Raw genomic sequence first — 21,316 nt, 5'->3', positions numbered from 1 at the left:
CCAGAAGTCAACATTAAGTGAATATTTTAAAAGTAATTTGTGGCTTGCTAAAGTTGCCTATCTAGCTGACATATTTTCGTTAATGAACGATTTAAATTTGTCAATGCCAGGAAATGAGACCAATCTTTTTATTTGTTATAATAAAATAGAAGCTTTTGTCAAAAAACTTGACTTCTGGTTAAACAAAGTTAAAAGGGATTGTTTTGATATGTTTCCATCATTCTTACAAATGGCTGAGGACAACATGATAACTCAGAAGGAAATTTTGGATATACGTCAAGTTATACAAAATCATTTATTAAAATTAAAAGAAAATTTCATTCAATATTTCCTACCTACAGGAGATATTCGTTTGGGCAATATGTGGATAATAAATCCTTTCCAACAATGTCAATCAAATAATTTATCTCTATCGGAAGGAGAACATTTAATTGAATTATCAACGGACAAGAGTTTGGAAATAACGTTTAAAGAAAACCAGAATAATTTACCTAAATTGTGGTTACAAATTGAAAAAGAATATCCGACTCTGAGTGAAAAGGCAATAAAATTGTTACTTCCATTTGCAACAACTTATTTGGCTGAAAGTGGATTTCCAACATTGGTTGTTACGAAAAATAAGTTCAGAAACCGACTCGACATAGGTTCAACAATGAGAATAGCATTAACTAATTCTATTGAAGTAAGAATTATTCAATTAATCGAGGATAAAAACAACAACAAAGTCATTATCTTGTATTATTTTGTTTATTATTTATGTAAGTTTTTAATAAATATGATTCAAACTATTTTAGTGATTTTTATAATTTTGAAACAGCCTGTTTTATTTAAAATCGTTAGTCTTACATTTTTCCATAGTTGAATTTAAATAATAAAAAATGGAATTGAAGTATTCGTTATAAATCGAAATCCGTCTGAACCGCTCTCAGTAGAAATTACGTTTGAATGTTACGTTTCACATGTAGAAGTTATTGTCAAATATGCATCATTTTGTTTATTTATGTAATATACAGTCATTCCAGCCTACCAGGTTTTTAAAAATTTTATATTATAAACATTTGGGTCGCGGTACAATTACCAACAAATATGTTGGGTCACGCGGCAAAAAGGTTGAGAAACGCTGGTCTAGAGCATATCAAGTTTTTAGATTCAACAATTCGGAGACTCGTAATGCCATAAGCCGTTCAAGTATTTTCCCCCAAGTTACCCAAGATAATCACAGGATGGTATGATATAGGGTCCAAAGCTGGCTTCCCTGGTTTCTTGATAAGCTTTAGTAAACCCATTTTCCAATCACTGGGAAACAAACCTTCAACTAAACATTAATTATATATTAGATTTAGCACATTTGGAAACAGCTCGTGAAACCTCACAATGAAAGCATTTTCCAATAAATCCAGTCCAGGGCACTTATTAATCTTAACTTTCTTTATAACTGCCAATAATTCTTCAGGTAAAAATGGATCTGTAGCCGTATTTGTTCCATATCACGATTTCCAGATCTAATATCCAATTGTAATTGAGTGTCATGTGTGGAATCATCCTTTGGAAATAACTGATTTAACTTCAATGGAATCTTTCCAACCAACGGTCTCGTAATCACCTTCCGCAACTGTTCAAAAACCTCTCCAGTTCGCAGTATACCTCTAGTTATTTTATAGAGTAACTCCCATGTGTTAGCATTCCCAAATTCCGGAAGAACTAAACGCCATGTGTCACGCTTTCTATCTTTAGTTTCCTTCCTACATTCTTTAATTGAATGTAGACCATGCAGCCGATTCACCTCACTAAAGTACCAATTCTGATGACGTTGATATTGACGCCTAGCTCGGTTTACAGATTTGCGTGAAACAGTTAGCATTAGCATTAGCAGAGGCATATGATGCAAGAAAGCAAACTTATGCAGCATCAGTCAAAAAAAAAAAAAAAAAAAAACACTCCCATTTCACCCCTCCGTTCGTTGGAAATACCTGTCCAGCTGAGCCTTAAACTTATTTAGGCTATCAACTTCCACGACAAGGGATGGAAATCTATTCCACCAACCAAACACCCGCTGGCTAAAGACAAATTTCCGCACGTCTATCCTACATCTGTCTTTCCTCAATTTGAATTTATGCCCTCTCAGGTGATTACTCTGAGCAAGAGGAAGAATCCCATCGGCATTGAGCATGCTCAAACCACTCAAGGCTTTATACACCTCTATCAGATCACCTCGCCGGTGCCTAATCTCCAGACACTGTAATTTGCAAAATTTAAGCCTTTCTTCGTAAGAGCACCCCTTTGTTCCATTCACTAAACTTGTTGTCCTTTTCTGTACTCGTTCCAGCAGCTCTACATCCTTCTTGAAATGAGGTCTGCAGACCTGTATACAGTACTCAAGGTGTGGCTTGACCATTGCCTTATACAAGGGAATAATCACGTCCTTATCCCTGCTAGAAAAATTCCTGTATATCATTGACAAGACGCCATGAGCTACTCTTGTAGCCCGTCCGCACTGCTCAGAAAACTTCATATCTGCCTGCACAATTAGCCCCAGGTCCTTTTCATTCTATACCACTGTCAGTGTAGTAGCACAGAGTTGATACGTTACTCTGGGATTACTGTTTCCCATATGTAGTATTTTGCATTTGTCAATGTTAAACTTCATTTACCACCTCTCAGCCCACATGCGCAACCATTCCAGATCCTGGTGCACCAGCATACTGTCAGTAGTGTCATTAACAACCCTGCCAACCTTTGTATCGTCTGCACACTTGGACATTAAGCTTGATATACCATAATCAATATCACCTATATATACAGAAGACAACAATGGACCCAACAATGAACACTGAGGGACTCCAATAATAACATTAGTCCACGTTGAGCAGTGTCCATTGATTATCACTCTCTGTCTTCTCCCCCTCAACCATCCCTTTATCCATAGCAACAATTTGCCACCAATGCCGCACTGCTCCAATTTGTGCAGCAGTCTTCCATGTGCAACAGTATCAAAAGCCTTTCTAAGATCCAAATATATAATATCAAAATTACTCCCTTCATCCAGTTATTTTGTGACTGCATCATAGTATCCAATCGAATTGGTCAGGCAAGACTTTCCCTTAACAAAACCATGCTGTGTCCGAGCTATAACTGAAGTCTTGTGTAGATGATCTTGCAGTGCTTCTTTAACCAGTGCCTCCATTAATTTTCCAGGAACAGAATTTAAACGCACAGGTCTATAATTACTGGTATTAGCCTTTGATCCTCCTTTGTGAATTGCGGTCACATTTGCACATATCCATTCTATGGGTACCTCCCCTGAGTCCAAAGAAACCCTCATAATTATGGATAAGGGTTGCTTACTTCCTTTGCTGCCTCCTTTAATATAACTGGATAGATCCCATCCACTCCGGGTGCCTTTTTTATGTTTATTCTCAACAATTTCTCCTCCACTTTCCTCTCAGTTATTACAAAATCATCTAGTTCACTTCCAGAGTTTACTTCACCTATGGCATTCCCCTTTTTGAATAACTCCTCATGTGTGAATGTTGATACAAAATACTAATTTAGTTTATTAGCCACCTGAGCAGGATCATCAACAGTTGAACCATCAATATCCAGTGGACCAATCTGATTCATTCCTTTCCTTCTGGAGTTTACATAAGTAAAGAACTCTTTTCTGTTTTTCTCTGCCCCCTTTGCCAAGGATTTCTCGTAATCTGCCTTCGCCTGCCTAACCTCCTTTGTAACTTGGTTACAGACCAGCTTATATCTATCATAAGCTTCCATATCACCCAATAATTTGTATGTATCCCATGCATGTTTCTTCTCTGCCATATGCTCATTAGTTCATCTGACATCCAATTAGGCCTAAACCTTGAACAATATTTCTTAGTTGGTATGTAAAGCCGAGTAGCTTCCAAGATAGGTTCTTTGAATGCTTCCCATTTTGAATTTGCTGTTGGTAACATCATCAGTTGGTCCCACTCTATAAAATTTAAATACTGTCTCAGTCCATCGTAGTCGCCTTTACAAAAGCAAAAACCCTTCCCTTTAACCCTGATGGTCGTTACCTCTTTGAGTGAATCCCACTTCAGCACACTGTGATCACTGCCACCTAGTGGTTCATTTACCTGCAGATTCTTAATGCATGAAGAATCACAACTGATAATTAGATCGAGAGTATTACTCCCTCTAGTTGCCTCCCGAACATGCTGGTGTAGAAAACAATCATCGAATAAATCCACAAAAGCCCTGCTAGTGTGTGAGTAACCAGCCCCCAAATGCCAGTCAATATCTGGGAAATTAAAATCCCCCATTATAAGACTGTTTTTCTGGCTCACTCTATTTCCCTGTACACTTTCTAATTATTCTCATCAGAGTCATTAGGCCTATAGCACACTCCTACTCTCAATTTTGATCTCCCAATGCTTATGTCACACCAAACTGACTCGACCCTGCACTGTCCAGCGATGTCGACTGGATTCACCTCCTTCGATTTTATGTGTTTCTTAACTAATAGCATAACCCCTCCTCTCTTCCTATGCTGTCTATCCTTTCTATAGACGTTGTACTCCCCAAATTCCAGTTCTGCATTCCTTATATCTGTGTGACACCACGTCTCTGATATCCCAACAATATCTGCCTTTGATGTTTTGAGCAATACCTGAAATTCATCAAATTTATTTACCAAACTCCTGGCATTGGTGTACACGCAAGTATACATGTTCCTATTCTTAATAGAAACAGGTGCATGTATACTTGCTAATATCAGGGAAGAGAGTCTAAAAAACTTCCAAAGGTTGTTAAATATACAAGAACAGTAAATTTTATTTGTTTATACAGTAACGTTAGAAGTGTCGTCAATAAAATGAGTGAATTCAAACTTCTGGTTAAAACAAGTAACGCGGACATAATAGTGCTTACAGAGACGTAGTGCCACCCGGAAATTGGGGATGATGAGTTCCAGTACGGCTTGTATAATGTATTTAGGAAGGATAGAGTAGATAGAAGGGGTGGTGGGGTAATGCTTCATATCAGAAACAGCCTGAGTGCGACGATAGCTTTCCTGGATTCAGACATTTCACATTCTAGTATAGAGTCTGTATGGTGTGAGATAGTTGGAAACAAAGGTATAATGCGTGTAGGAGTAATCTACAGACCCCATGATTGTGAAGATTATGACAAAAACCTCTACATGCAAATGGAATGGGCAAGTAACCGTCAATGCCTTATTATGGGTGATTTCAATTTGCCTCTAATTGATTGGAGTAAATGGGAAGGAAACTCGACATGGGGAACAAAAATTTTAAATCACCTAGATGACTCTTATTTGTATTAACATGTCACGGAAAGTACTAGAGAAAAGAATATCCTAGACCTCATCATCACACATGAATCAGATGACATAACAGGGCTGACAGTAGAGGAACCAGTAGCAGGAAGTGATCACAGAGTTCTACGGTGAATGATAAAGAGAGAGAGAGAGAGAGAGAGAGACAGGTAGCTGACGTAAAAGGCAAAGGAATGGGTTTTAATTTCAGAATAGGAAATTACGATGCCTTAAGGTACTACATGGCCTCTATTAACTGGGTAGATATCGCGCAGAGAATGAATACAATTGAACTGTGGTACGCTTTTAAAACATTAATCACAGATGCCTTGAATGCGTATATACCATTAAAAAATACTCCACGAGGAGGGTTCCAAGTTGGATGAATAGTGAAGTTGCCACATTACTTGAGCAGAGAAAGGTGGCATGGAAAGGTTACAGAGCAATAAAAAGTACTGAAGCCTATAACAGCTGCAAGGTGATGTGTAATAGAGCCACAGAAAAGGTTCGACAGGCAAAGGCAGTTTATGAGAAATCACTAGCAAACAGAGCAAAGAGGGGGGGGGGGATAAAGAATTCCTCACATATATAAATCCCAAGAAGAGCAGGACAAACCAGATCGGACCTTTACGTAAGGGAAAGGGGACAGTACTAAATACATCAGCTTCCGTTGCAGATGAACTCAACAGTTATTTTGCATCGATATTTACAAATGAAAAGCCTTTTGTGGCAATGGGAAGTTGTGGGAGCGAAGTTAAAAAATATGTAATTAATAATATTGAAATTTCGCAAGATTATTTAATGAAAAAACTTTCGAGCCTACACACCAGTAAGGCTCCTGGAGTTGATGGAATATACCCTATAATCTTAGGGGAGGCGGCAAGCGAGTGCATTGAACCACTGAGGCTAATTATGCGAGCATCATTAGACTCTGGGGAGATTCCCTTGGATTGGAAAAGTGCAAATGTATCTCCCATACATAAGGGTGGTTATAAAAGTGAAGTTGGAAATTATCGACCTGTCAGTCTGACTTCAGTAGTAGGGAAAATCATGGAGGCAATGATCAAGGGTGGAATTCAGGATCATTTGGATCGAATTGAAATTCTCAAGGATACTCAGCATGGTTTTGTAAAGGGAAAATCATGTTTAACAAATCTGGTTCGCTATTTCGAAAGGGTCACTCACGAGCTGGATTTAGGGAATAATTTCGACATTGTTTATTTAGATTTCAGAAAAGCTTTTGACTCAGTCCCACATGAGCGGTTGCTTTATAAGCTGGAACTGGTTGGAATCACTGGGAAAATCCTTAGATGGATAGAAGGATGGCTTCAGGGCAGGAGGCAGAGGGTTGTGATAAATGGCTATTCCTCAGATTGGGTTGATGTAAGAAGTGGGGTTCCCCCAAGGATCAGTATTAGGACCACTATTGTTTTTAATTTTCATAAACGACATTGATGAAGGGATAGAGGGCGTGATGTCTAAATTTGCAGATGATTTTAAAATTGGTAGAAGAGTTAGTGATCACTGTCAAGCTGAGTTTCTTCAGAGAGACCTAGATATACTTCAGGGATGGTCAGAAAATGGCAGCTATGCTTTAATCCAACAGAGTGTAAGGTATTACACCTGGGAAACAGTAATCCCAAAAAAACTTATTCACTTGGTGGAGTTCAACTAAACCCAGTAGGGATTTGGAGCAAAGGGACTTTGGTGTTACGATACGGTTAGACATGAAATTCTCTGAGCATTGTAAACAGGTTGCAAGGAAGGCTCATGGTGTCCTATCGATGATCTATCGAACTTTTGCAAGTAGAGATAGGGACGTGATAATCCCATTATATAAGGCTTATGTTAGACCACACTTGGAATACTGTGTTCAAGTATGGAGACCGCACCTAAAGAAAGACATTGAGCTTCTTGAAAGGGTGCTAAGACGGTCACTCGCCTGGTGAGATCGGAAAAAGGGCGTCCTTATGAAGAAAGACTTCGAATATGTGGGTTGCACATCTTGGAAACTACTCACCTTAGAGGAGACTTGATTGAGGTGTTTAAGGCTCTGAGAGGCATCAGTAAAACGAATGAGGACGAAATTTTCAAGATTATAAATGATGCTAGAACTCGGGGACATAAATTCAAGTTACGGGGGGGGGGAAATGTTTAGATTGGACTGCAGGAAGTTTTATTTTAGCCAGCGAGTTATAAATTACCGGAATAAGTTGCCTTCATGGGTGGTAGAGGCCGACAGTTTGGGGATATTCAAAGGTCATCTGGATAGTACTTTCGGGTAAGGGAAGCGCAGGTCTTCTAAACAAGCTTTCTTCTTATGGTTTGTCAACTGTTTTTAGTAATTGGTTATCCAGTTTTCTCTCTGATCGCTCACCGAAAGTTGTGGTAGATGGCTCTCTGTCTTCTAACTTCTCCACTAATGCCGGTGTCCCCAAAGGTTCAGTTCTTTCTCCCACTCTTTTCCTCTTGTATATTAATGACTTTCTTCCATGACCTTCTGACTGGAAATCCTATCCATAGTTTTGCCGATGATAGCACCTTGCCTTCCACTTTCCATTTTGAGTACCTTTGCCCTGCTCAATCAGCTTCAACTTCTCGAAAATCTGCTACCAATTCCTAAAATGCCGACCTTCAGGTAATTCTCCAGTGGGGCAAAGACAACTTAGTTGATTTCAATCTTTCTAAAACTCAGTCTTGTCTTATATCTCACAAAAAGGATTCTTCTAGGAAAGATGATATATCTCTTTTGGGGTTACCCTGACTTCTAATCTCTCTTGGAACAAGCACATTACAAATATTGCTTCCTCTGCATCTGAAAAACTTGGTTTTCTCTTTTGCTCTCAGCGTTACTTTTCTTCCAAACAGCTGCTCACTCCGTATAAATCGCAAATCCACCCTGCCATGGAATATTGTTCCCACAACTGGGGTGGTGCCCCCAAAATCTCTCTCAGGCTTCTTGATTCCATTCAGAAGAGGGCAGTTAGGTTAATTAATGATTCATCTCTAACAGAGTCTCTCCACTCGCTTTCTCATAGACGTACAGTTTCTGCTGCATGCCTTTTCTACAGATACTTCCATGGGCACTGTTCTTCTGAATTGGCTTCTATAATTCCCGCTCTCTCTTTCAAAACAGTCCGACCACCAGCCAACATCCATTTACTGTCCAACTTCAAACCCACAGAACCAACTTTTCATCTTCCTCATTTATTCATTCAACTGCCGTTTCCTGGAACAACCTTCCTTCATACGTATTTCCTGAAAATTAAAGTCTACAGAAGTCCAATGTCAACAAATATCTTCTTTCGTCTTCTCAAACTCCAACCCAAGCACGGTACCAAGTACTATAGGTTCTAATACCTCTCGTTTTCGGGGTTTACACAAAAAAAAAAAAGACATTAAACGTAATTTTTCATGAAAAGGAGGCAATTTATAGTTCAAAACGAGTGCTGATTCCATCCGGCAGCGTGGACCCCATATTAATTTCCTCTATTTCATTTTTCAAAATATTATCAGTGAAATTGTTGTCTCCGTTTTACTACAAAAAGCTCAGTTCACAGAGACAAATTAAGAAAAAAAAATTGGCTTGTAAGCATACAGGATCCTCATGTCGGTCTGCATGTAATAGCTGGACTCCTAGTGGATGTATTCTTAAAATTGAATCTTTCAGACATATTTCTAGAGCGATACTAAATTTCATTAACATCTGGCCAATAGAAATCCGTTATTTATTATTTCTGTGTACGACGTCCGCATGTAATAGCCCGACACACCCAGTGGATTGAATTTTCCAGTGTGAGTGCTGCCTCAACGACTTATTTATTTTTTATGTGCTCCGATATTTGTGATTATTAAAATGGTGATAATAGCATTTCTTGGATTAATATTGAGTGACCCTGAATCCGTTGGTGACGGTGAGTCTTTCGATGTGTTTTTTATGCTGAACTTCTAAGGCGTTTAATAGTTATACCGACTTTAAAATTTTGCGTTGTGTTGGTGGTTTGTACGGCGTGAACAATGGCTACGCCATATCGGTTCGGCAGGTCGTTGATGCATGTTATTATTTTTAATTTGATTACTACTGCTGATCTAGCTTAATCTGAACTATTTATTTTGTGTTCCCTGAATTACATCGGATATGTGTTATTATTTTGTGTATTTTGCTGCTATGATTCTATATATTCATGCTCGTTTATTTATGGATTGGTGCTTTTGTACAGAATTACAACTACATAGTGGTAGCCATTGCTTCTTCCCAAATTGATTGAAAAGCTTTGATTGCTGTGATTTGGTCACGTGACCAAGCTCTGATTGGCTGGCATAGACATTCAACTGAAACTGGCACTTAGAACTCCAATTAATAGTATTTGAAAATGATTATTAAATATCATGATGACACGATTATAAATTAGGTTAACTAGAGGGTTAATTGAAGGTCATAAATAATTGATTTTTAATTTGAACTGTGACCTTGTGTAACAATATACGATAATACAGTCCTTTGTTGACGGCATTAGTAATCACGTAATGTGGCTCACTACAGGAACATTCAATATTACCCACCAGCGCCCTTTTGTAATTAGTCGGAACCAGGAGAATTTCTCTTGATGTTCTCCAGAATACGGTGCACCTTTGTAATCGGCTGTCAGAACGGGGGAAAGAAGTGATTGACAGGTTGACTCCGTCCGCTGACTGAATCCCCTCTTCGTTTCAGGCGGACGTCGCGTGACACGACGTCACTGGAGCGCTGAATGTTCGTTGCGTATCCTGTACGTACTTTCATTTGAATGCTTGTTTCTGTTCTGTTCTGTTCTGTTCTATTTGGTGCTCTGCCGTTCGTTTGCTGTTGTTAATGTTACTTGCCACGTGGTCCTGAGTTTCTGTGTCGTCATCCCGTTCCATCCTGCAGGTAAACTGTTTCTTTGTTTTTTGATGCCGTGTGTTGCCGTCACATTTTCTTGTTTCTTGGGTTTTTTTTGTCTGTTTTGTGTTTTTTTCCCCCCTTTGTTCAGTCCCAAGGGAGCGAGAATGTTGCATATTAACCTAGCATTGTGCGGAAAAAAAATCAATGTTGCTGTTTCGTGGATATCCAAAAAGAAATTTTATTGTTCGTTGCACGTGTTAATTGACTTTCGTTTCTGTTTAGCGAAAAAAGGTTAGGTTTTTATGATTTCGGCAGGGATTCAAGCGAAAATTGGTCGTTGGAGGAGAAACAATGTTTATAATCGACTTTCATTTGTGTTTAGAAAAATGGTTGTTTTTACGCCACTTCGGGGATACAAGCGAAAACCGGTCGTTCGACGAAAAAAAATTACAATGGGTGTCATTTTTCATTGACTGATTTGTATTTGGTGAAAAATGGTTAGGTTTTTAGGTTACATTTTTATATATATATAATCTTTATTGTATACAAACGTGGTATATACAATAGACCCTTCACAGCAGCAATGCCAGGGGTTTTACATTGGATGGTGTACAATAATAGCCTTGGGGAGACGGGGCCCACATCGAAGTTCGGGCTCATCCCCCAGAGCCAACAATAAAATAGAATCAGTGTCAGATCATTTACAGGATATTATGCTTTTCACAATATTTACAATGAAATAATAAAGATATTCAGATTTACATTATGTTATATTAATATTTATATTCATAAAGATATTGTTGACTTTATTTACGCGACTTCGGGAGTTATTTAGTGAAAATTGGTTGTTTACTGCGTCTCATTAGTTTGTTTCGTTTTGAAAAAAAAAAATTACTGTATTATTTTTATGTATAAATATTTTATTTGATGCTCCGAAAAAATTGCCGTATTGCTGTTAATTTGGTTGTTTTACAGCTTCGCCATACTGTTATGTCGCGTGAAATTTGCCACGTGCAGTCCTCGAGAAGAAGAGGGGGAACGCAGTGAGTGGGCAGAGTTACGAACCGTACGTCACTGCTTTCACCCTCTTCTTCTCGACGTGATTTTCAAAGGGGAACCGTGTTCTGGAGAATTACGCGGGGAAAAAAATCATTCTACTTCCTGCAAGTCACCGACCATTATGAGTTCACGTGAAGAGTCTAGCAGAGGATGCTGCAGTTGATTCCGGGGCGCCGGTACTCCTTCCCCTCCAGGCCTTCAACAGATCTATGCCTAAAAAGAAAAGCAGAAAGAAGTCGAAATATCAACAACTCCGTTCTCCTGGGCCATCCCTGATGGGTGAGAACAGTAAATTATCATGTGGCGATGTCCAAGATTCTGATCCTGACCCACTTTTGTCACCTAAAATGGAATTCAGCATGTCGCCTCTGGTCACTGCAGCTGCTTCCAAATCCCCTGCCTCAGCCTCTCCAGATCCAACTCCTCCTTTTTCTCCCTCATCATCGCTCCCGAAGATGGCCACAGAAGCTCCCATGTATTCCCCAGCTGCTCCACCGCTGGCTGCATCATATCTGGTACACGAAGCTGCAGAAACGTCTGCCACCCCAGTTCCTTCAGCTAGCAACACTGCCTCTACTCCAGCAGCCTCTTGAACACCATACAGAACCTTTCATACTATTTCTTCAGCTCCTGCTAATCCAACCACCCTACTTTCCCAATCAGCCCTTGATGAAGCTATTGCCTCTGGTAGACTTGCCATCCCAGCTCCTTGTGCCCTTGCTGGAAGATTTAATGTTGACGACTCTACACCTCTACATCAGGTCGTTGCACTACTCCATAAAAAAACTGGTCATGTTCTTAACCCACGATGCTAACAGATTTACGAATTCAGCTGTAACTATGTACAAGAACTATGGAACAGCCTGGAAACCATCTCCATGGCACTCATCATAGACAACGAGAAGCTGAAGGCAGTCAATTAAGAACTTAGGTCAAAAGCTACACTTCTAGAAAAAGTCATTGATACTTTCTCCAAGTTCTCACCCAACCCGCTGGAGAATTCAGATCAGGACAAAAACTGTACCTCTTGTGATTCTCCAGCTCGCTCATATGTCAATGTTGCAAGACCCAATTCACTCTCAACAAACACAGATCCTATTCCTAGCCTCCTAACCAACAAGACAGAGCCTCAGAGACCTCAACATATTCTAATCCATAGAGCCACTGATGACTCCAAGCTGAAAACTAGTAATGCAGTCAAGGAATTTGTTCAAAGTACCCTTAAAAATGAATTCAAAACAATTAAAGTGAAACCGCTGCACCTCATACGTAATGGAGAGGTTTTACTAGAAGCTGCCTCCCAACAGGACCTAGATAATATTTCTACAGGTAGCTCCCTTCACTCAGCTGTGATATCGGTCGGCCCTCCTAAGCTTAATAACCCCTCAGTTCTTATTTATGATTTCCCCAACTCTGCATCCAGTGATGAACTCCTTAAAGATTTGTTCAACAATAACTTAGCAGACTATGGAGTTACCGAAATTAAGGGAAGAAGGAAGCTACATTTATTAACTTCCTTCAAGTTATGGCATCATTTGATGTAGTTTCACTTTTCACCTCCATCCCAGTAGAACTTGCCATCACGTGTGCAGAGCAACTCTTAGATAATGACGAAACCCTTGGCAGCAGAACCAAACTAACACCAGACGATATCTGGAACGCCCTCAGACTGTGCTTAACAGGCAGTGCAATCATATTTAACGACTCCATTTACCGACAAGTACACGGCACAGCCATGGGTTCCCCGGTTAGTTCGGTCACGGCAAACATCGCGATGGAGGAATTAGAGAGTCGTGCATTTACAAATGTATCAGATCCCATTGCCTTTTGGTGTCGCTATGTGGACCACGTGTTCGTGGTTATCCCCAGAAATTCAGGTGACCGAATCTTAGACCACCTAAATTCTCTGTCACCTTTCATAAAATTCACGATCGAGCTAGAGTCGGACAACACCATATCATACCTAGACACCCTTGTCCGACGCGAGGGCATGCGCTTGAAGACAACTGTCCATCGTAAACCTATGTGTGCTGGCCAATATACAACTTCCGATCAGCACACGTGCGTAGCCATCTTCTTGCCACTGCACGAATCTTGCTAACTCGTGCTTGGACAGACTTTAGCTCTGTAAATGAGAGGCGCACTGAAATTGCTAAAGTCAAGGCGGATCTTACGAGGTGTGGCTATCTCATCAATACCCTTGACAGGTGTGACCTGCAGACACGCGGCCACATAGCGACCAACAGAAACATCCACGGTGATGACTCAGCCACGAGCGCCTTTATCCCATACTACCCAAACCTGTCTCAACAGGTTTGTAGAATCTTAAAATCACATGGGATAAAATGCGTACAACTCCCAGGCAGAAAATTACGATCCCTCATCTCTAAGGTAAAAACACCTGTCCCCACCCTACTACAAAACGGATTCGTCTACCGCATCTCTTGCCGTGACTGCACTAGCTGCTACATCGGGGAAACTGTGAGACGGCTCGAAAAACGCCTTTCGGAACCCAAAAGAGCAATCCGCTTAGCGGATGTGGAGCACTCAGCTATTGCCGAACACGTTTGGGCAACCCACTAGGACATTGACCCACACCGCAATGTCGTGATTGTGGTTAAGTCCGGCCACTATCGGCGACGCGCCTGGTTGGAGTCGTTAAACATCAAATGCTCCAATACCTCAGTGAACAGGAACATTGGAAGTTCATCAAGCACGTAAAAACTACCAGAACCACCGAGACTGGCCTGCCCCAGATGTAGGGGGAGGCAAGTCTCGGTGGTGGCCTGCCCCACATAAATAAGAAAATATATATATATATATACTAAGGCAATCGCCACTAGGAAAAGGGAAACTTGGTCCAGTTTTGTGCTTGATACGGGTAACTCAAACTCATGGGGACTATTTTATAAAATTTCAAGGGATAAAACCTTTACATCAGACGTCTTTGGAACTATACAGATGGATCAGATCGAATCTACCAACTGGACTGAATCAGTAAACGCAATAATAAATAAGCTTTTTCCCGATGGCAACCCCCTAGATCATTTCCCTGCACACATAACCATTCGTAAAAAAAATGCCGCGTGTGCAACCTCAACAAAAGCTGAACCATTTACAAGTCAAGAATTGGATGCTGCCCTTAAAAAGGTAAATGTCCAAAAATGCCCTGAATTGGATCTCATCTGATTGGGTATGCCTTGGTAATTAGATACCACAAGCTACAGCCTGAACATCTGCTCTTACAATACAACAAATGCTTACACCAATTGAGGTTCCCTCAGCCTTGGAAGGTATCGCTGCTACGCCTCATTAACAAGCCTAACAAACCAACAACTGATCCCAGATCCTACAGGCCTATTGCCCTGTTTGCAAACCTCGGGAAAACGTTGGAGCGACTTATGGCCCTCCGTCTCAATCATCGATTTCTTTCTAATAATCTGATCTCTCCAGCTCAATATTGCTTTACCCAGGGCAGGTCATGTGAAGATGCCCACACTGACGTGATCCTGCACTTGGATGGAAACATCACAATCAAAGTACGAACTAGCCCTTTTCATCGACTTCGAGGGGGCCTTTGACAACGTAGTACTAGTGGTATGTGGTACAAGAAAGCAAGTGTATGAGCTCAAGCAGCATCAGCCAAAAAAAAAAAAAAAAAAAAAAAAAATTACAGAACAAATCCCTATAAATATTTCTCCAGTTGCTCCTTAAATTTATTCAACCTATCAACTTCCACAACGACAGATGTAAGTTTGTTCCAGCAATTAACCACCTGCTGGCTAAAGGGAAATTTCCACATCTATTCTATATCTGTCTTTCCTTAATTTGAATTTATGCCCCCTTAGGTTTGTAATCTGAACAAGTGGAAGAATCCCATCAGACTTCAGCGTGCTCAACCCATTCAAGGCCGTATACACCTCAATCAGATCACCTTGCAGGTGCCTAGTCTCCAGCCACTGCAATTTTCAGTACTTAAGCCTCTCTTGGTAAAAGGATCCCTTCATTCCCCTTACTAATCTTGTTGCCCTTCTCTGTACATGCTCAAGCAAATCTACATCCTTCCTAATATTGAGGCCTCCAGACATTTACGCAGTACTCAAGGCGTGGCCTGACCATTGCTTTATACAGAGGGACAATCACCTCCATTTTCTGTTAGCAAAATTCCTATACTGTATATCATTCACTGAGATTTTCGGACTGCTCAATTACTCCGAGGTCTTTTTCATTTTCTACCACCTGAAGTGTAGTACCACACAGTTGGTACGTTTCTCTGGGGTTACTTCTACTCATATGCAGTACGTTGCATTTGTCAAGGTTAAACTTCAGTTACCACTTCTTAGCCCATCTGCCCAAATTATCTAGATCCTGTTGCAGTAGCACACTGCCATTACTGTCATTAACAACCCTGCTAACCTTTGTATCATCTGCAAACTTCAATACTAAGCCTGATATACTCTCATCAATATCATTGATAAATATACAAAACAACAGTGGACCCAACGGGACTCCACTAATAACATTAGTCCACGAAGATCAGCACCCATTGATTACCACCCTCTGTCTTCTCCCGCTCAACCATCCTTTTATCCATTGTAGCAACTTACTCTTAATATCATTCTGCTCCTATTTGCACAGTAGTCTTCCATGCCCAACAGTGTCCAAAGCTTTCCTGAAAACAAAAGTTATGATATCAAAATTATTTTTTGCACGCAGTTCCTTTGTAACCACATCATAATTACCAATCAAATTTGTCAGACAAGACTTTCCCTTAACAAACACCCATGCTGTGTCTGAATTATTGCTGCAGTCTTGTGTAGATGATCCTGCAGTGTATATTTAACCAGTGACTCCATTATTTTACCCGGAACAGAAGATAAACTAACTGGTCTGTAATTACTCGTGTCACCGTTCGATCCCCCTTGGTGAATTGGGGATACATTTGCACATCTCCAGTCCGTGGGGACTTCCCCTGAGTCCAACGATGCTCTCATAATTATGACTAAGGGTTTGCTTAGTTGCTTTGCCGCCTCCTTTAAAATAACTGGATAGATCCCATCCACCCCAGGTGCCTTTCTTATGTTTAATTTCAACAATTTCTCCTCCACTTTGCTCTCAGTTATTACAAAATCATTAAGTATCCTGCTACAATTTGATAATCTTCTGCCATTTTCAAACCTTAATAATTCCTCATGTGTGAATGTAGATGCAAAATGCTCATTCAGTTTGTTTGCTATCTGAGCAGGATCATCAACAGTCGAACCATCGATGTCAAGTGGACCAATCAGATTCATCCCCTTCCTTTTAGAGTTTATAAAAGTAAAGAAATCCTTGCTGTTTTTCTTAGCATTCTTTCCAAAAGATTTCTCGTAATCTGCCTTCACCTGCCTAACCTCCTTTGTGACCTGATTAAAGACTAGCTTATGTCTGCCAATCCGCCACTAAAAACCAAACCAAACCATATATCGGCCATAGTCTTCTGTGTCCCCTGATAATTTATATGCATCCCATGCATTTTTCTTCTCTGTCACGAGTGATTAGTTCATTTGATAACCACTAAAACTTGAGCAGTATTTCTTAATAGGTATGAAAAGCCTAGTAGCTTCCACGATTAATTCCTTGAATGCTTCCCACTTAGAATTTGCTGTTGGTAACATCGTCAGTTGATCGCCACTGAACAGAATTTAAAAACTTTCTCAGACCACTGTACTCACCTTTACGGAAGCAAAAACCCTTTCCTTTACCCCCTGATGGTAATTAAATCTTTAAGTAAATCCCACATCAGTACACTGTGATCACTGCCACCTAGTGGTTCCTTTATCTGCAAATTCTTAATACACGAATGATCACTGCTGAAAACCAGATCAAGAGGATTACGCTCTCCGGTGGCCTCCCGAACATGCTGCTGCAGAAAACAATCATCCAATAAATCCACAAAAGTCTGACTAGTGTGTGAGTGACCAATCCACAAGTTCCAGTCAATAACTGGGAAGTTAAAATCCCCCATTATAAGACATTCCGATTTACTAGCCCACTCCATTTCTCTGTACAATTGTTCATTGTGCTCATTCGAGTCATTAGGCCTGTAACACACTCCTGCTCTTATTTTTGCTTATGTCACACCAAACTGACTCAACAGTGCACTGTTCATCTATATCAGTTGGATGCACTTCTTTTGATTTTATGTTTTACTTAATTAACAGCCTAACACCTCCTCCCTTCCATCCTGTCTATTCTTTCTGTACACCTTGTACTCCCCAAGTTCCAATTCTGCATTCCTAATATCTGTGTGACACCACGTCTCTGATATCCCAACAATATCCGCCTTTAATGTCTTGACCAACACTTCAAATTCATCAAATTTATTTACTGTACTTCTACACATCATCATCATGAACTTGGTCCGGCTTAGGTCTTTTAAGACCTGTTCCGTTGTAGCTCTTGGGGGTGGTCTTGATCTCGCCATCGTTGTCTTGGTCGACCAACATCTCTCTTGCCTGTAGGTTTGTAGTTAAAGGCTAATTTCGGAATCCGGTCTGGGTTCATTCTTTCTACGTGGCTGATCCATTTTTCCTGATACCGTTTTATGTCATTTACTATGTTATCTACTTTTAATATCTTGCGGATATCTATATTTCTTTGTTGGTCTAGTCTTGTAAAGCATAATAATGGTCTTAAAAATCTCATTTTTGCTTCTTCTAGTTTGTATGCATTTTTCTTATTTATGACCCAAGTGTCACAGCTGTAGAAGAGGGCTGGTTTTGAAGTGATGTTGCGCAGTCGTAATTTTGTTTCAGTTGTCATTTGTTTTCCGAAGTGGCGTTTAATCGTTCCATTCATTTTATTATATTTTTGTAGTTTAATGTGGATATCTTTCCCTTCATTTGATATTAATCTTCCCAAATAGGTGAAGTCAGATATTTGTTCTATTATTTTATCATAAATAACAATTTTGACTCTTTGTATGTTTTTTCAACATAATCCCATTGATTTTGTTTTGAGGTGGAGATTTTCATCTCGTACTTTTTACCTATTTTATTAAGTTCATGTGCTGCTATCATCTTCGGATTTTGCCATTATAACTTGATCATCAGCATATAATATAGTTTGGATTTTATTCCTGTTGTTCAACTGTATTCCGTTGTTAATTGTTTGTTTCCATTCTTTAAGAATTTTATTGATGTAGATATTAAATAAATTTGGTGATAGTCCACATCCTTGTTTCACTCCTTTATTGGTGTTAATTGGGCCTGATAGTTGGCCATTAGAATATTTTATACACACTTTTGAGTTTTTATATAGGCTTTGGATCGCTTTCCGGAGTTGGGTTGGAATTTTTTCTTCACGTAGAATCTGCCAAAGTTTTTCCCGTTTTATTTCTACCTATTTGGTGGGAAATTACCTTGGAACGCCTTCGAGCAGTTGAATGTCCACATAACCTCTACTAGCTCTTCAGTAGTTATTTTTCTGAACGATCTATACTAGTAAAATCAAAGCACCTTCCAAGTCCAATCCACCGGGGTTGCCCCAAGGGCTTGGTTTTGGGGCCCCTGGTTTGGAATATGGTATAGCATAGCTCGCTTAACAACACCTTTGAAAAAGCCAAAATCATCGCATTCGCTGACGATCTTACTATCGTCGTCGCTGGACACTCCAGAGCAACACTAGAATCACAGCTGTTCCTCAATAACCTCACCTCCTGGACAGTGCTTAACAAACTTCAGATAAATCCTACCAAATTCAAAATGATGGTTTTTAAAACCAGGTTTGATCTGCGAAGGCCCCCCCCACGTCAAAATCAACAGAATCCAAATACCTATTGTTGAGCAAACCAAGTCTTTGGAGTGGTAATCGACCACCGGCTATCATTCCTCCCACATCTACAGGATCTCAGTACAAAGACCAAGAAGTTCACAGCCTCCATTGTAAGGATAGCCAGGAAAGAGTGGGGACTATCAAGGCGTACCCTGCTGCTCTACTATAAAGCCGTTTTTCTCCGGGGTTCGAGCCCGTTACTGCTAAATACGATAAATATTTGTATTGACGATTTATTGTAAGCTCTACTGACTTGGTTGCCGTGCCGGAGTGAAACAGAAGATTTAATCCCTGACCTGTCTAGGTGGAGTATGGAAGTTGATTTTGATTTGGATATCAGTTGCTTCTTAGAATTACTTTGATAAGAAGGGTGATGTCAGCAAGAACTCTTTTGGTGCTCAGAGGCCTTAAATGAAAGTAATCGCACTGCGGTTCAGAGTATACCGAGTGATCAAAAAGAGGGTTACGGAAGGCGATATGGTGGACAAAAGTTTTTTCTCACTGCTTCTATTTTGTTGAGTAAACTGTCGTCTACGGGGGTAGCACAGTGGTATCGTCACCGTCCTCCCCGCACCGGAAAAGGACCGGGTTTGAATCCCGTCGATGACGCGAGGAACTTTAATGGGCTTTTTTCCCATCGAATCTGGGGTTTTTCGTCCAGCGAAACAGACATATCGGCCATGGAACACGCAGCACGGCAGATGAATTTAATTATTCGGGTGTCCTAAAAATAATAGGTTTTTTTTTTTTTTTTTTTTTTTGAGTTAACTGCTGGGATGAGGATTCCAAATGGGTGAGCTGAATTCAAGCATTGGCCCTACAATGACTTTACGTGAGATAAGAGCATGTCTAAGTTTTTGAACTTATATGTGTTCATTTCGATAAATGCCAAGGTGTTGAATGTTTCGCTAGTAATATTAGGGACGTGGACATGCAATTAGCAAACTAGAGAAGCGAAGAGAACCTCTATCATTGACTCGGTCACACCTTTGTATGATTCAACTTTCTATTTATATTCCACACCTTTCTCTTTATATTTATATCTTTCAGAAAAAATTGTCAAGCGAATTTCATTAAAGTCGGACAAATAGAAATGGGGCAAATATTATTTCTTTTTTCTTCCATACATATCATAAAGACCATCCATATACCATATATTGTAGCCGAAGCATTAAGTACTGTGTTTATTTTCGTCCGCTGGTTGGAAGAATGAATGGGAAATGTAGCGGATGCGCAGAAACGAAATGTTCTCGGTTTTGTTAAAGATATGCATACGCGTAATACAAAATAAATCGTCTTCCTAGGGTAGCACAGTGGGGTATGCCTCGGATAAAGTGCATGCATTTCACCTATGCGACTAGTTGTCCCAGCACTGCACTACTTAAGCTAAAGAAATCAAGGTTTTATTGAAAGAACGTTTTCTGTAAATGTCCCACAAGTTTAAGGTTTCCTTGGTCTTATCTGAAGTAGCACTTCCCTGAATCAACGGGAAGGTGTTTTTTGACTTCGTGCAATATTGAGGCAACTTGATCTAAAGCTGAAAAAGCCTAGGTATATCTCATAACAAATACACAATGTACTCAATTTGGCCTAATTTTTGTTAGAGTTTTACTTCTTTCTTTAGGGTTAAAAAAAAAAAAAAAAAAACTGAGCTTTTATTGAAACCTTTTTTGAAATTCAATCCGAAGTAGCTTTTGAGAGATTTCTTTGAAATACATCTAAATGTGTTGTAGTCCTTACTGAGAAGATTTTTTTATCGTGCAATTTGTTCTACAAATGTAGGACCTGAAGAAATGCTGCGAGTTAGTTCAGAATGTCTGTGTCTGCAGTTTTGCCAGGCACAATAGGAGGGATTATACGACGAACACCTTGTGGATCTTTGAGTGATCTTGTGGATCGCGAACATCTTGAGTTATCAAGACTTGAAGGACTCTACAAAGCTTTTTGGGGGAAATTTTTTTCAGCTTGGTCCGCAATATTTTTGTGAAAAATGTTTTTGAAAAAATTGGGAAATGCTTAGGTTATCTATTTCCTTTTCTTTTATTACTTATTAATTATTTATTTTATTTTTGCACTTTTTTTTTTTTTTTTTTGACTGGTGTAGCATAAGCCTTAGGTTTTCTCGCACCATATGGCTATTACTAAGACGAGTACTACTGAGCGCCATCTTGTCAGTTCCCTTTTGCGTGTGTTGCTTCTTATATTCTCTCTGTCTTGCGAACTGCTCTGACTCTGCGCTTTTCCCGAAGTAAAAACAGAAAATT

This window comes from Mastigoproctus giganteus, chromosome 5 (assembly GCF_048544385.1).
Source record: "Mastigoproctus giganteus isolate SK-2022 chromosome 5, ASM4854438v1, whole genome shotgun sequence".
NCBI classification, from domain to species: Eukaryota; Metazoa; Arthropoda; class Arachnida; order Uropygi; family Thelyphonidae; genus Mastigoproctus; species Mastigoproctus giganteus.
This window is presented reverse-complemented; position numbering follows the sequence as displayed.